The 16,141-nt window shown below is 50.5% G+C and overlaps 1 protein-coding gene across 1 annotated transcript in view; it reads left to right on the top strand.

Moving 5' to 3' along the window:
* Positions 1 to 221: 221 nt before the first annotated feature.
* atxn10 (ataxin 10) overlaps positions 222 to 16,141 on the top strand; it is a 35,772-nt gene continuing 19,852 nt past the window's right edge. The window contains exon 1 of the mRNA XM_064938203.1: positions 222 to 631. The gene's annotated coding sequence lies outside the window, so the exon portion shown is untranslated. The remainder of the gene's footprint in view (positions 632 to 16,141) is intronic.

Here is a 16,141-nt window from a genome sequence, read left to right as displayed (position 1 = left end):
TGACATGATGTGCAAATTATTTTCATCTTTATGTTTCGATTCAGGGCTGGGTATTATGTAAATATTACCACCTACCAGCATGGCAATGTTTGCTAATCTGAACCACCTGCTGCAAAGTTTTTCCTATTTGCGAATCGTCTGAGAGCCAAAGAGCTTTTCTCTGAAGCCCTCACTTGGGTTTCTGCTAGATAAAACAAAATTGTCTATTGTACATATTGTGGCAAAGAAGGGGGTCGAGTGGTAAATGGCAGATATGTGAGAGCAGAACTAATAAACGGGCTCTGCCCGATCACTAAAATGGCCACCCCTGTCAGAACTACAGATCACAAAATGGCCGACCACCAAAACTACAAGTCCCAGAAGCAAGGGGAACCCTCAGAAGGTGGAGCCAACCCACAGATAAAGGGTCAAGAAAAACCAGGAAGAGAAGAAGAGAGTGCTGGAAGGATCTATGAACAATAGAGAAAGAGAAAATAGAGATGGATTTACCGTGTATGAGTTGGACTGTTTTGGACTTACCTGTTGGCGTTTGGACCTGGACCTACCGAGAACCCGATTCGTGTACCGAACCCTGCTATCCTTGACCTCGCCTACGGCCTGGGTGGACCAGGACGGAGAAACAAACACACAGGTACTGTCCTGTTCGAAAGAACTCTCATTCTTGGGTGATTTGGTGACAGTTTACCACTTAGTTTGTGACAAACGCTCCTAACCTTAAAGAGGTTTGCCACAATATTCATGAAAACAAAATTAGGTTTTGGCCTTACATTAAGGTTAGGGTTAGGCTAAGGATAGCAGTGTGGTTAAGGTGAGAGTAGGTTTAAAATCTGATTTTAGAATCAGATGGTTTATGACAGCTGTGTTAAATAGTGATTACCCTACACTTTGCCACCTTGCCATGCAAAAATAAGAATTTGTTCTTAACTGACTTGCCTGGTTAAATAAAGGTAAAATAAAAATAAATAAAAATAAAAATAGGTGGCGCAAACTGCCTTTATGTCCCCTTTTTTATTTTTTACATTGGATAACTTGTTAAATTTTGCTTATTTTTGATCTAGTCTGTTTACAAAACTTTTTTTTTAATGATCAAATTTCATGATATTGATAGCATTTTAGAACACAGCTCCACCCGTCGCACCAAGATGAATGGTTTTGACCAGTGTTTTAGACACATTCATTTTGCGTGTGCAGGGTTTGGTCATTTTCAACCATTCCATTGTTCCTAAAGATAAAATGTGTAACAAGTCACAAAATAAGTTGCATGGTCTCAGTCTGTGTGCAATAATAGTGTTTAACATGGTTTTTGATTAACTCGTCTCTGTACTCCCTCGGTCGAGCAGTGAATTTCAAACACAGATTCAACCACAAAGACCAGGGAGGTTTTCCAATGCCTTGCAAAGGGATATTAATGGTAGATGGGTAAAAAATAAAAAGCAGACATTGAATATCCCTTTGAGCGTAGTGAAGTTATTACTTATACTTTGGATGGTGTATCAGGACACCCAGTCACTACAAAGATACAGGCATCCTTCCTAACTCCATTGCCGCTCAGGGATTTCACCATAAGGCCAATAGTGACTTTAAAATATTTAAACAGCTGTGATAGGAGAAAACGGAAGATGGATCATCAACATTGTAGTTACTCCACAAGTTACTCCACAATACTAACCTAATTGACAGAGTGAAAAGAAGGAAGCCTGTACAGAATAATATTTCAAAGCATGCATCCTGCTTGCAACAAAGCACTAAAGTAATAACAAAAAAATGTGGCAAAGCAATTCACTTTTTGTCCTGAATTCAAAGTATGCTTGGGGCAAATCCAATTCAACAAATTACGGAGTACCCCTCTCCATATTTCCAAGAGTAGTGGTGGCTGCATCATGTTATGGGTATGCTTGTAACCATTAAGGACTATGGAGTGTTTCTGGGTAAAATACATCCTAGAGGAAAATCTGGTTGTCTGCTTTCCACCAGACACTGGAAAATGAATTCACCTTTCAGCAGGACAATTACCTAAGACACAAGACCAAATCTACTCTGGAGTTGCTTACCAATAAGAAAGTGAATGTTCCTAAGTGGCCGTATTATAGTTTTGACTTAAATCTACTTGAAAATCAATAACAAGACCTGAAAATGGTTGTCTAGCAATGTTCAACAACCATTTTGATAGAACTTGAAGAATTTTGAAAATAATAATGGACAAATGTTGCACAATCCGAGTGTGGCAAGGTCTCTTGTCACACCCTGAACATAGTTTGCTTTGTATGTTTATATGTTTTGTTTGGTCAGGGTGTGATCTGAGTGGGCATTCTATGTTGTGTCTAGTTTGTCGGTTTCTGTGTTTGGCCTGATATGGTTCTCAATCAGAGGCAGGTGTTAGTCATTGTCTCTGATTGGGAACCATATTTAGGTAGCCTGTATGGTGTTGGGTTTGGTGGGTGATTGTCCTTTTGTCCTTAGGTCTGTCGTGTGCTAGTTTGCACCAGTATTAGGCTGTTTCGGTTTTCGTGTATTGTTTATTGTTTTTTCATATTGATTCGTGTTTACTTCAGTTTTATAAAACATGGATCGTAATAGACACACCGCATTTTTGTCCGACTCTCTTTCACCTACAGAAAACCGTGACAGAATCACCCACCACAACAGGACCAAGCGGCATAGTAACGGGCAGCAGCAGGAGCAGCGTAATAAGGACTTCTGGACTTGGGAAGAAATCCTCGACGGGAGAGGACCCTGGGCTAAATCAGGGGAGTGTAGCCGCCCCAAGGTGCAGCTCAAAGAGGAATGGACATGGTAGGATGAACTGGACGGTAAAGGACCCTGGGCACAGCCAGGAGAATATCGCCGCCCCAAAGAAGAGCTGGAGGCGGAGAAAGCGGAGAGGCGTTGGTATGAGGAGGCAGCACAGCGACGCGGATGGAAGACCGAGAGTCAGCCCCAAATATTTCTTGGGGGGAAGGCTCACAGGGAGTAGGGCGACGCTAGGTAGGAGACCTACGCCAACTTCCTGTGGTTACCGGGGGGCTAGAGAGACCGGGCAGGCACCGTGTTATGCTGTGGTGCGCACAGTGTCCCCAGTGCGGGTGCATAGCCCGGTGCGGTATATTCCAGCTCCCGTATCGGCCGGGCTAGAGTGAGCGTCGAGCCTAATGCCATGAAGCCGGCTCTACGCATCTGGTCCCCAGTGCGTCTCCTTGGGCCGGCTTACATGGCACCAGCCTTGCGCACGGTGTCCCCGGTTCGCCTGCATAGCCCAGTGCGGGCTATTCCACCTCGCCGCACTGGCAGAGCGACCGTGAGTATTCAACCAGGTAAGGTTGGGCAGGCTTGGTGCTCAAGAGCTCCAGTGTGCCTGCACGGTCCGGTCTACCCTGTACCACCTCCACGCACCAGCCCTCCGGTGGCAGCTATCCCGCACCAGGCTTCCTGTGCGTGTCCTCGGCCCAGTACCACCAGTGCCAGCACCAAGCATCAGGCCTACAGTGCGCCTCGCCTCTCCAGCGCTGCCAGAGCCTTCCTCCTCTCTTCTCCTGCGCTGCCGGAGTCTCCTGCCTGTTCAGTGCTGCCAGAGCCTTCCTCCTCTCCTGCGCTGCCGGAGTCTCCCGCCTGTTTAGCACTGCCAGAGCCTTCCTCCTCTACAGCGCTGCCGGAGTCTCCCGCCTGGCCAGAGCTGCCAGTCTGCATGGAGCGGCCAGAGCTGCCAGTCTGCATGGAGCGGCCAGAGCTGCCAGTCTGCATGGAGCGGCCAGAGCTGCAGTCTGCATGGAGCAGCCAGAGCTGCCAGTCTGCATGGAGCAGCCAGAGCTGCCAGTCTGCATGGAGCAGCCAGAGCTGCCAGTCTGCATGGAGCAGCCAGAGCTGCCAGTCTGCATGGAGCAGCCAGAGCTGCCAGTCTGCATGGAGCAGCCAGAGCTGCCAGTCTGCAAGGAGCTGCCAGTCTGCAAGGAGCTGCCAGTCTGCAAGGAGCTGCCAGTCTGCAAGGAGCTGCCAGTCTGCAAGGAGCTGCCAGTCTGCAAGGAGCTGCCAGAGCTGCCAGTCTGCATGGAGCAGCCAGAGCTGCCAGTCTGCAAGAAGCCGCCAGAGCTGCCAGTCTGCAAGAAGCCGCCAGAGCTGCCAGTCTGCAAGAAGCCGCCAGAGCTGCAAGTCTGCAAGAAGCCGCCAGAGCTGCCAGTCTGCAAGAAGCCGCCAGAGCTGCCAGTCTGCAAGAAGCCGCCAGAGCCGCCAGTCTGCATGGAGCCGCCAGAGCCGTCAGTCAGCATGGAGCCGCCAGAGCCGTCAGTCAGCATGGAGCCGCCAGAGCCGTCAGTCAGCATGGAGCAGCCAGAGCCGTCAGTCAGCATGGAGCAGCCAGAACCGCCAGTCAGCATGGAGCAGCCAGAGCCGCCAGTCAGCATGGAGCAGCCAGAGCCGCCAGTCAGCATGGAGCAGCCAGAGCTGCCAGTCAGGATGGAGCAGCCAGAGCCGTCAGTCTGCCAGGATCCGCCAGTCAGCCAGACTCTTCCAGATCCGCCAGTCAGCCAGACTCTTCCAGATCCGCCAGTCAGCCAGACTCTTCCAGATCCGCCAGTCAGCCAGGATCTTCCAGATCCGCCAGTCAGCCAGGATCCGCCAGTCAGCCAGACTTTTCCAGATCCGCCAGTTAGCCAGACTCTTCCAGATCTGCCAGTCAGCCAGGATCTTCCAGATCCCCCAGTCTGCCAGGATCCGCCAGACTCTTCCAGATCCGCCAGTCAGCCAGACTCTTCCAGATCCGCCAGTCAGCCAGGATCTTCCAGATCTGCCAGTCAGCCAGGATCCGCCAGTCAGCCAGACTTTTCCAGATCCGCCAGTTAGCCAGACTCTTCCAGATCCGCCAGTCAGCCAGGATCTTCCAGATCCGCCAGACTCTTCCAGATCCGCCAGTCAGCCAGACTCTTCCAGATCCGCCAGTCAGCCAGGATCCGCCAGTCAGCCAGGATCCGCCAGTCAGCCAGACTCTTCCAGATCCGCCAGTCAGCCAGGATCTTCCAGATCCGCCAGTCAGCCAGACTCTTCCAGATCCGCCAGTCAGCCCAGACGCGCCAGAGCCCCTCTGTCCCGAGCTGCCCCTCTGTCCCGAGCTGCCCCTCTGTCCCGAGCTGCCTCTCTGTCCCGAGCTGCCCCACAGTCCAGTGGGGTTATGTAGTAGGGTCGCCGTAGTTAGACGACGAACTGGACGGTAAAGGACCCTGGGCACAGCCAGGAGAATATCGCCGCCCCAAAGAAGAGCTGGAGGCGGCAAAAGCGGAGAGGCGTTGGTATGAGGAGGCAGCACGGCGACGTGGATGGAAAACCGAGAGTCAGCCCCAAATATTTCTTGGGGGGAAGGCACACAGGGAGTAGGGCGACGCTAGGTAGGAGACCTACGCCAACTTCCTGTGGTTACCGGGAGGCTAGAGAGACCGGGCAGGCACCGTGTTATGCTCTGGTGCGCACGGTGTCCCCAGTGCGGGTGCATAGCCCGGTGCGGTATATTCCAGCTCCCGTATCGGCCGGGCTAGAGTGAGCGTCGAGCCAAATGCCATGAAGCCGGCTCTACGCATCTGGTCCCCAGTGCGTCTCCTTGGGCCGGCTTACATGGCACCAGCCTTGCGCACGGTGTCCCCGGTTCGCCTGCATAGCCCAGTGCGGGCTATTCCACCTAGCCGCACTGGCAGAGCAACCGTGAGTATTCAACCAGGTAAGGTTGGGCAGGCTCGGTGCTCAAGAGCTCCAGTGCGCCTGCATGGTCCGGTCTACCCTGTACCACCTCCACGCACCAGCCCTCCAGTGGCAGCTCCCCGCACCAGGCTTCCTGTGCGTGTCCTCGGCCCAGTACCACCAGTGCCAGCACCACGCATCAGGCTTACAGTGCGCCTCGCCTCTCCAGTGCTGCCAGAGCCTTCCTCCTCTCCTGCGCTGCCGGAGTTTCCTGCCTGTTCAGCGCTGCCAGAGCCTTCCTCCTCTCCTGCGCTGCTGGAGTCTCCCGCCTGTTTAGCACTGCCAGAGCCTTCCTCCTCTACAGCGCTGCCGGAGTCTCCCGCCTGGCCAGAGCTGTCAGTCTGCATGAAGCGGCCAGAGCTGCCAGTCAGCATGGAGCAGCCAGAGCCATCAGTCAGCATGGAGCAGCCAGAGCCATCAGTCAGCATGGAGCAGCCAGAGCCGTCAGCCAGCATGGAGCAGCCAGAACCGTCAGTCAGCATGAAGCAGCCAGAGCCGCCAGTCAGCATGGAGCAGCCAGAGCCGTCAGTCTGCCAGGATCCGCCAGTCAGCCAGACTCTTCCAGATCCGCCAGTCAGCCAGACTCTTCCAGATCCGCCAGTCAGCAAGGATCCGCCAAGCAGCCAGACTCTTCCAGATCCGCCAGTCAGCCAGACTCTTCCAGGTCAGCCAGGATCTTCCAGATCCGCCAGTCAGCCAGACTCTTCCAGATCCGCCAGTCAGCCAGACTCTTCCAGATCCGCCAGTCAGCCAGACTCTTCCAGATCCGCCAGTCAGCCCAGATGCGCCAGAGCCCCTCTGTCCCGAGCTGCCCCTCTGTCCCGAGCTGCCCCTCAGTCCAGTGGGGTTATGTAGTAGGGTCGCCGTCGTTAGGAGGCCAAGGAAGCGGACAAGGTGGCGGACTAAGACTATGGTAAAGTGGGGGCCACGTCCAGCACCAGAGCCGCCACCGCAGACAGATGCCCACCCAGACCCTCCCCAATAGGTTCAGGTTTTGCGGCCGGAGTCCGCACCTTAGGGGGGGGGGGACCATAGTTTGCTTTGTATGTTTATATGTTTTGTTTGGTCAGGGTGTGATCTGAGTGGGCATTCTATGTTGTGTCTAGTTTGTCGGTTTCTGTGTTTGGCCTGATATGGTTCTCAATCAGAGGCAGGTGTTAGTCATTGTCTCTGATTGGGAACCATATTTAGGTAGCCTGTTTGGTGTTGGGTTTGGTGGGTGATTGTCCTTTTGTCCTTAGGTCTGTCGTGTGCTAGTTTGCACCAGTATTAGGCTGTTTCGGTTTTCGTGTATTGTTCATTGTTTTTTCAAATTGATTCGTGTTTACTTCAGTTTTATTAAACATGGATCTTAATAGACACGCCGCATTTTGGTCCGACTCTCTTTCACCTACAGAAAACCGTGACATCTCTGCCAAAGGTTTATTGACTCAAGGGTGTGAATACTTATTTAAATGAGATTTCTGTGTTTAATTTTCAATAAATTGCCAGACATTTCTAAAAACATGTTATGGGGTATTGTGCTAAGATGGGTGAGGGGAAAAACTTTTTTTAAATAAATCTTGAATTCAGGCTGTAACACAACAAAATGTGTAATAAGTCCAGGGGTATGAATACTTTCTGAAGGCACTGGAGCTAGCTAGCTTGCTGAAATTATTACAGGGAGAACAAAATATAGCTATTTGATCACGTCCGTGTGCATGTCCAAATATTAACGATGTCTGGAATTTGACATGGTTTCACTGGAATTATCAAAAGGCAAAAGTCAGGCAAACTTCAACCCTCAACATGTCAACAGTTTTGTATAGGCACAGTTTAGCTGAGACTCCTCTCTTTACAGGTAGGCTGGTAGTCTCTTTTTCAGAAATAATGATTTCATCTTACACTATGCCCGTCTTAACTGAAATGGTGCTCACAACTTTCATTAACTGGCTAAAGTTAGCCTGCTCGCTAGTAACACTGACATCTGTCAGTTAGTGCCCTATTTGTAATTTCTCTGCTATACGTGGAAATCACCACAACGTTCCCACCCCCCAATTCCTGAATATGTATTAGCAAGCCTGTAAGCTTGCAAAAATAACCATAGGACAACCACGCTCTCACCAAGCTCTAAGAAACATATAATTCTCAGGACATTGTGCTAACTGTGTTATTAGCTGAATGTAGTTGGTGAACCATATCATTTATTTAAGGGGTTTTGAAAGCATAATCTGCATACCTCTTATTCTACCTTTGAACAACGCCGATTGTCTTCCTGAGTACCATCGCACCTGCCAACCCAGCTTCCTTCTCAACATCTGCTGATGTCTTCTTTGACATCCTGGCCGATGACAACCAGTTCTCTTTCGATGTTGTAAAGCTCTCTCAAAATGACATGATTATGGGTGAGTGGAGAGGGAGTCAAGTGCTACGGAGTCATTCAATACAGAGAGAGAATGAAGAAGAACATGTGAAGAACAAGTTCAGTGAGTAAGAATACTCTTATGCTAGTTTCAGCCCTAATTTCTCTTTGGCAATATCCAAGCAAGCTGGAATATAACCAGGGTTCCACTGAGAGAAATAGACTGGACAGGAACATAAACACAGTGAATTTCTGCTCCCTTACAATCACATATTAATTTAAACAAGCCTCCCCAAATTCCTCTGGATTTCAGATAGGCTAATACTTCGTTTTGTGTCCCTCCTGGTTGCATCAGAAGCCAGAGGTGTTTTTTATTTTTTTTTATCTTAAGGGATAATACAAGAAGACAACCCAGATATGAGGAGATTCAGACAAAATACAAATTGCAGTATTCCAATGGGCCCCTTTTGCATGTTTAAGTTGAAAGTCCCTATACTTCTGACAAACTATCAATAGACCATTAGTAACATGTCAACTGTATATTCTATTGATAGTGTATTGAGCAGTACTGTACATGAGTATAGGGGCTCTCAAAATAATGTTACCTAAATGTGTAACCAGAGTTATTCTCCTATCCAGGTTAAAGTGTCTGTCTTTGTGTGATCTTCAGGTGTTGTTCGGCAGGTGAAGCCCATCACTGGCCCTCTGAATGTCATCCTGAAGTTGGCAATGAACTACGTTAAGACGTTATCTCTCACTGGAACATTGTTCTCATCCACATCTTCATCTCAGAGTTTTGATAAATGAGTAACAGACAGTAAATGATCAATACACGTGTGCCTCTGTGATGAAATGTTAACCTGTGGAATTGCATAATGTTATAACTATGAGATCATAAGGCAAAATATGATGTGGTATGATGAGACAAAAACTTCACTTTTTGGCCTGAATGAAATGCGCTGTCACCCATCTAACACCATCGCTACCGTAAACCCTGGTTGTGGCATCTTCATGCTATGGGCATACTTTTCAGCGGAAGGAAATGGGAGACTGGCAATGATCGAGGGAACAATGAATGGAGCCAACTACAGGCAGATCTTTGATGAGAACCTTCCCCACCGTTCTCCACGGGATATCACGTATCTCAGGCTAAATAGGTCATGTCTCCACTATATCCCACTCCCACTATAGAGGAAAAAGAGCATTATGGGTTGAGAGAGGCAGAAGAGGAACGTTTCACCAATCCAGACATAGTAGTGTCAGACTGGATCATAGATCCTGGATACTATAGAAAGGTGTGCCCGGTTCGTACTCATGCAGTTGCGATGACTTAGTATACCAGGCAGAGACGCCCAGAAGGAGGGAGCCCCATACTGCCAGATGGCCAAACTACACACGAATCCAAAATCAACACCAACACCAGCCGCTGAGTATTGGTCAAATAAGTAGCATAATAAAGGGGTGCCTGAACCGGTTAAAGAGGGTCAGGAATTGATCCGTTTTCTGAGGGGACAGGGACGAATTTTTGAATTCCACGCTGGTGGTTATGATCATGTTTTCCCATCCCCATTGCCAAGAGCGATGTTGGCACAATTAGTTGGAAACTATCGTACTCCCGCCTGGTCGTTCACCCGTGAGGCATGCGATCCAGCAACCTAGCAGGTTCAAATTGAACTATTTGTGACAGCTATTGGAAATAGCATTAACATTAACAACATTTGTAGATGTACTCTGCATCGAGAGGACTGGGTATGTGAGTGCATTAATAGAATTTGTAAGTCTGCTTGGTTGGCAGGTTTGAAACTTGTTATCAAAACGGCTACTGCAGGGTTAGTGGACCAACATTCTCACTAGGATGAGATAGTAAAAGGAGACTTTGAGAGTGGACTCTAATTCCATTCACTTCGCAGCCGTGCTGTTGGTTAATAAAGCCACAGTGAAAGTCACTAACAGTGGTTTTAATGGCCAAGGTAAGACAAAGAAACAGGGAGGAAAGGGCAGTGAATCTATCCCAAGGTGCAGAGTGTCAGAGCCCTGTTTTAGGTGTGGGGCCAATGGTCATTGGAAGAGTGAGTGTAGCGGGGCAAAGGAGCTTGAAAAAAGCTACATTTATGACAGGAACAAATATTACATTAAGCAGGGTAACAGGCAGAATCGAAAGAGATACAACTGCTTCCCATGTCTCTGACTCTAGGATCACTAGCTAGCTAGCTACATAGCCGTCTTTGTATCTAAGACAATTGTGTAGTCTGGAGCGATTTTCTAGGTTAGCTAGCCAGCTATTGTCGTTCTTTTAACGTAACGTTACGTAATCAACACTGCTAGCTAGCCAGCTAGCCCCCGAATAGCAGCACTGTAGAAACTATTACACTCGACGGAACGACTTGATTAGTGTAGTGTCAACAACGTAGCCACTGCCAGCTAGCCTACTCCAGCAGTACTGTATCATTTCAATCATTTTAGTCAATAAGATTCTTGCTACGTAAGCTTAACGTTCTGAACATTCGATAAGTGTAGTCCACTTGTCATTCCAATCTCCTTTGCATTAGCGTAGCCTCTTCTGTAGCCTGTCAACTATGTGTCTATCTATCCCTGTTCTCTCCTCTCTGCACAGACCATACAAACGCTCCACACCGCGTGGCCGCGGCCACCCTAATCTGGTGGTCCCAGCGCGCACGACCCACGTGGAGTTCCAGGTCTCCGGTAGCCTCTGGAACTGCCGATCTGCGGCCAACAAGGCAGAGTTCATCTCAGCCTATGCCTCCCTCCAGTCCCTCGACTTCTTGGCACTGACGGAAGCATGGATCACCACAGACAACACTGCTACTCCTACTGCTCTCTCTTCGTCCGCCCACGTGTTCTCGCACACCCCGAGAGCTTCTGGTCAGCGGGGTGGTGGCACCGGGATCCTCATCTCTCCCAAGTGGTCATTCTCTCTTTCTCCCCTTACCCATCTGTTTATCGCCTCCTTTGAATTCCATGCTGTCAGTTACCAGCCCTTTCAAGCTTAACATCCTTATCATTTATCGCCCTCCAGGTTCCCTCGGAGAGTTCATCAATGAGCTTGATGCCTTGATAAGCTCCTTTCCTGAGGACGGCTCACCTCTCACAGTCCTGGGCGACTTTAACCTCCCCACGTCTACCTTTGACTCATTCCTCTCTGCCTCCTTCTTTCCACTCCTCTCCTCTTTGACCTCACCCTCTCACCTTCCCCCCCCTACTCACAAGGCAGGCAATACGCTCGACCTCATCTTTACTAGATGCTGTTCTTCCACTAACCTCATTGCAACTCCCCTCCAAGTCTCCGACCACCGCCTTGTATCCTTTTCCCTCTCGCTCTCATCCAACACTTCCCACACTGCCCCTACTCGGATGGTATCGCGCCGTCCCAACCTTCGCTCTCTCTCCCCCGCTACTCTCTCCTCTTCCATCCTATCATCTCTTCCCTCTGCTCATACCTTCTCCAACCTATCTCCTGATTCTGCCTCCTCAACCCTCCTCTCTTCCCTTTCTGCATCCTTTGACTCTCTATGTCCCCTATCCTCCAGGCCGGCTCGGTCCTCCCCTCCCGCTCCGTGGCTCGACGACTCATTGCGAGCTCACAGAACAGTGCTCCGGGCAGCCGAGCAGAAATGGAGGAAAACTCGCCTCCCTTCGGACCTGGCATCCTTTCACTCCCTCCTCTCTACATTTTCCTCCTCTGTCTCTGCTGCTAAAGCAACTTTCTTCCACTCTAAATTCCAAGCATCTGCCTCTAACCCTAGGAAGCTCTTTGCCACCTTCTCTCCCTCCTGAATCCTCCTCCCCCTCCCCCCCTCCTCCCTCTCTGCAGATGACTTCGTCAACCATTTTGAAAAGAAGGTCGACGACATCCGATCCTCGTTTGCTAAGTCAAACGACACCGCTGGTTCTGCTCACACTGCCCTACCCTGTGCTCTGACCTCTTTCTCCCCTCTCTCTCCAGATGAAATCTCGCTTCTTGTGACGGCCGGCCGCCCAACAACCTGCCCGCTTGACCCTATCCCCTCCTCTCTTCTCCAGACCATTTCCGGAGACCTTCTCCCTTACCTCACCTCGCTCATCAACTCATCCCTGACCGCTGGCTACGTCCCTTCCGTCTTCAAGAGAGCGAGAGTTGCACCCCTTCTGAAAAAACCTACACTCGATCCCTCCGATGTCAACAACTACAGACCAGTATCCCTTCTTTCTTTTCTCTCCAAAACTCTTGAACGTGCCATCCTTGGCCAGCTCTCCCGCTATCTCTCTCAGAATGACCTTCTTGATCCAAATCAGTCAGGTTTCAAGACTAGTCATTCAACTGAGACTGCTCTTCTCTGTATCACGGAGGCGCTCCGCACTGCTAAAGCTAACTCTCTCTCCTCTGCTCTCATCCTTCTAGACCTATCGGCTGCCTTCGACACTGTGAACCATCAGATCCTCCTCTCCACCCTCTCCGAGTTGGGCATCTCCGGTGCGGCCCACGCTTGGATTGCGTCCTACCTGACAGGTCGCTCCTACCAGGTGGCGTGGCGAGAATCTGTCTCCTCGCCACGCGCTCTCACCACTGGTGTCCCCCAGGGCTCTGTTCTAGGCCCTCTCCTATTCTCGCTATACACCAAGTCACTTGGCTCTGTCATAACCTCACATGGTCTCTCCTATCATTGCTATGCAGACGACACACAATTAATCTTCTCCTTTCCCCCTTCTGATGACCAGGTGGCGAATCGCATCTCTGCATGTCTGGCAGACATATCAGTGTGGATGACGGATCACCACCTCAAGCTGAACCTCGGCGGGAAGGACTGCCCGTTCCATGATCTCGCCATCACGGTTGACAACTCCATTGTTTCCTCCTCCCAGAGCGCTAAGAACCTTGGCGTGATCCTGGACAACACCCTGTCGTTCTCAACTAACATCAAGGCGGTGGCCCGTTCCTGTAGGTTCATGCTCTACAACATCCGCAGAGTACGCCCCTGCCTCAAACAGGAAGCGGCGCAGGTCCTAATCCAGGCACTTGTCATCTCCCGTCTGGATTACTGCAACTCGCTGTTGGCTGGGCTCCCTGCCTGTGCCATTAAACCCCTACAACTCATCCAGAACGCCGCAGCCCGTCTGGTGTTCAACCGTCCCAAGTTCTCTCACGTCACCCCGCTCCTCCGCTCTCTCCACTGGCTTCCAGTTGAAGCTTGCATCCGCTACAAGACCATGGTGCTTGCCTACGGAGCTGTGAGGGGAACGGCACCGCAGTACCTCCAGGCTCTGATCAGGCCCTACACCCAAACAAGGGCACTGCGTTCATCCACCTCTGGCCTGCTCGCCTCCCTACCACTGAGGAAGTACAGTTCCCGCTCAGCCCAGTCAAAACTGTTCGCTGCTCTGGCCCCCCAATGGTGGAACAAACTCCCTCACGACGCCAGGACAGCGGAGTCAATCACCACCTTCCGGAGACACCTGAAACCCCACCTCTTCAAGGAATACCTAGGATAGGATAAAGCAATCCTTCTCACCCCCCCTTAAATGATTTAGATGCACTATTGTAAAGTGGCTGTTCCACTGATGTCAGAAGGTGAATTCACCAATTTGTAAGTCGCTCTGGACAAGAGCGTCTGCTAAATGACTTAAATGTAAATGTAAATGGGGGGGGGGTAAATCTCCTGAGACACTTTATTCTGTTTTATTCTGAAACAGATTTATAGAATTTCTGAAATAGATTTATAGAATTTATAAAGGAGGGGGTCACGAAATACCCCGGTCATGAAATTTTGTCAGAAATTAACTGTCAGTCTCATGGTAATTGACCATTAATTAACGTAAATACATGTAGCATCTTCTGGCTTCCACACATATCCTACAAGCCACTGATGCAGACCTTTGGAACATCTATATTTGAAAAAGTCTATTAAATCCATGTAATATTGCCTACAACTTCACAATAAATCAATTTATTTTAGAAAGGTCTAAAGGAGCATGATATGAAGAAAATGTAGTGTTTTTCAGAAGAACAGAATAGCATACTCTGAGTTGTCCTTATGTTAGGTCCTGATATGGCAATGCCAAATGGCTGTGGGCTACGCTAGTTCATTTAGCAGACAAGATTTGCTTACAGTTCTGTGGCATTATTTTATAGTATGAAGAATACAATTGAACAAAGCTGAATAAAATGGAGAGGATATTTTCTCCAAATGATTTGAGGGAGTACGCACATGCGGCTATTCCCTGTTGAGCGGTTAACAAAGAAATAGACACTCCTATATGGTTCATTTAGAGTTATTAATGTAACTTTAGTTATTCTACAAACGTTGGTGTAATGGTTTTCTTGAGTTGAAGGAGAGGCGGACCAAAATGCAGCGTGGTTTCTATTCATGGTTCTTTAATAAAGAAACTACACATGAACAAACTAACAAAACAAGAAACGTGAAAACCCAAAACAGCCCTATCTGGTTCAAACACAGACAGGAACAAACTAGACACACAACATAGAATGCCCACTCAGATCACACCCTGACCAAGCAAAACAGAGAAACATACAAAGCAAACTATGGTCAGGGTGTGACAGTACCCCCCCCCAAGGTGCGGACTCCGGCCGCAAAACCTGAACCTATTGGGGAGGGTCTGGGTGGGCATCTGTCCGTGGTGCCGGCTCTGGTGCTGGACGTGGCCCCCACTTCGCCATAGTCTTAGTCCGCCACATTGTCCGCTCTCGCGGCCTCCTAACCTCGGCGACCCTTCTAAATGACCCTGGCAGCACTGGCGGCCCCTGGCTGACTGGCGGTTCTGGCGGCACTGGCGGTGCTGGGCAGACTGGCGGCACTGGCGGCGCTGGGCAGACTGGCGGCATTGGTGGCCCTGGGCAGACTGGCGGCACTGGCAGCGCTGGGCAGACTGGCGGCACTGGCGGCGCTGGGCAGACTGGCGGCACTGGCGGCGCAGGGCAGACTGGAGACTCCGGCAGCGCTGGAGAGGAGGAAGGCTCTGGCAGTGCTGGACAGGCGGGAGACTCCGGCAGCGCTGGAGAGGAGGAAGGCTCCGGCAACACTGGACAGGCAGGAGCACCTGTAGGGATGAGACGGAGAGACAGCCTGGTGCGGGGGGCTGCCACCGGAGGGCTGGTGCGTGGAGATGGTACCGGATAGACCGGACCGTGCAGGTGCACTGGAGCTCTTGAGCACCGAGCCTGCCCAACCTTATCTGGTTGAATGCTCCCGGTCGCCCTGCCAGTGCGGCGAGGTGGAATAGCCCGCACTGGGCTATGCAGGCGAACCAGGGACACCATGCGCAAGGCTGGTGCCATGTAAGCCGGCCCAAGGAGACGCACTGGAGACCAGATGCGTAGAGCCGGCTTCATGGCACTTGGCTCGATGCCCACTCTAGCCCGGCCGATACGCAGAGCTGGTATGTACCGCACCGGGCTATGCACCCGCACTGGGGACACCCTGCGCTCCACAGCATAACACGGTGCCTGCCCGGTCTCTCTCGCCCTCCGGTAAGCACAAGAAGTTGTCTCAGGTCTCCTACCTGGCTTCACCATACTTCCTGTGTGCCCCCCCCAAGACATTTTTTGGGCTGCCTCTCGGGCTTCCTTGCCAGCCGTGTTCCCTCATATCGCCGGCTCCTCTCTCCGGCTGCCTCTGCTCTCCTAGCTGCCTCCACCTGTTCCCATGGAAGGCGATCTTTTCCCGCCAGGATCTCCTCCCATGTGTAGCAACCCTTGCTGTCCAATACATCGTCCCATGTCCATTCCTCTTTGCGCCGCTGTTGCTGTTGCCCGTTACCACGCCGCTTGGTCCTGTTGTGGTGGGTGATTCTGTAACGGTTTTCTTGAGTTGAAGGAGAGGCGGACCAAAATGCAGCATGGTTTCTATTCATGGTTCTTTAATTAAAAAACTACACATGAACAAACTAACAAAACAAGAAACGTGAAAACCCAAAACAGCCCTATCTGGTGCAAACACAGAGACAGGAACAAACTAGACACACAACATAGAATGCCCACTCAGATCACACCCTCACCAAACAAAACAGAGAAACATACAAAGCAAACTATGGTCAAGGTGTGACAGTTGGGCTATATGTTTTGATTTT

Source organism: Oncorhynchus masou, chromosome 26 (genome assembly GCF_036934945.1).
Source record: "Oncorhynchus masou masou isolate Uvic2021 chromosome 26, UVic_Omas_1.1, whole genome shotgun sequence".
NCBI classification, from domain to species: Eukaryota; Metazoa; Chordata; class Actinopteri; order Salmoniformes; family Salmonidae; genus Oncorhynchus; species Oncorhynchus masou.
The sequence above is the reverse complement of the archived record's forward strand: the minus strand, read 5'-3'. Positions and strand labels throughout refer to the sequence as shown.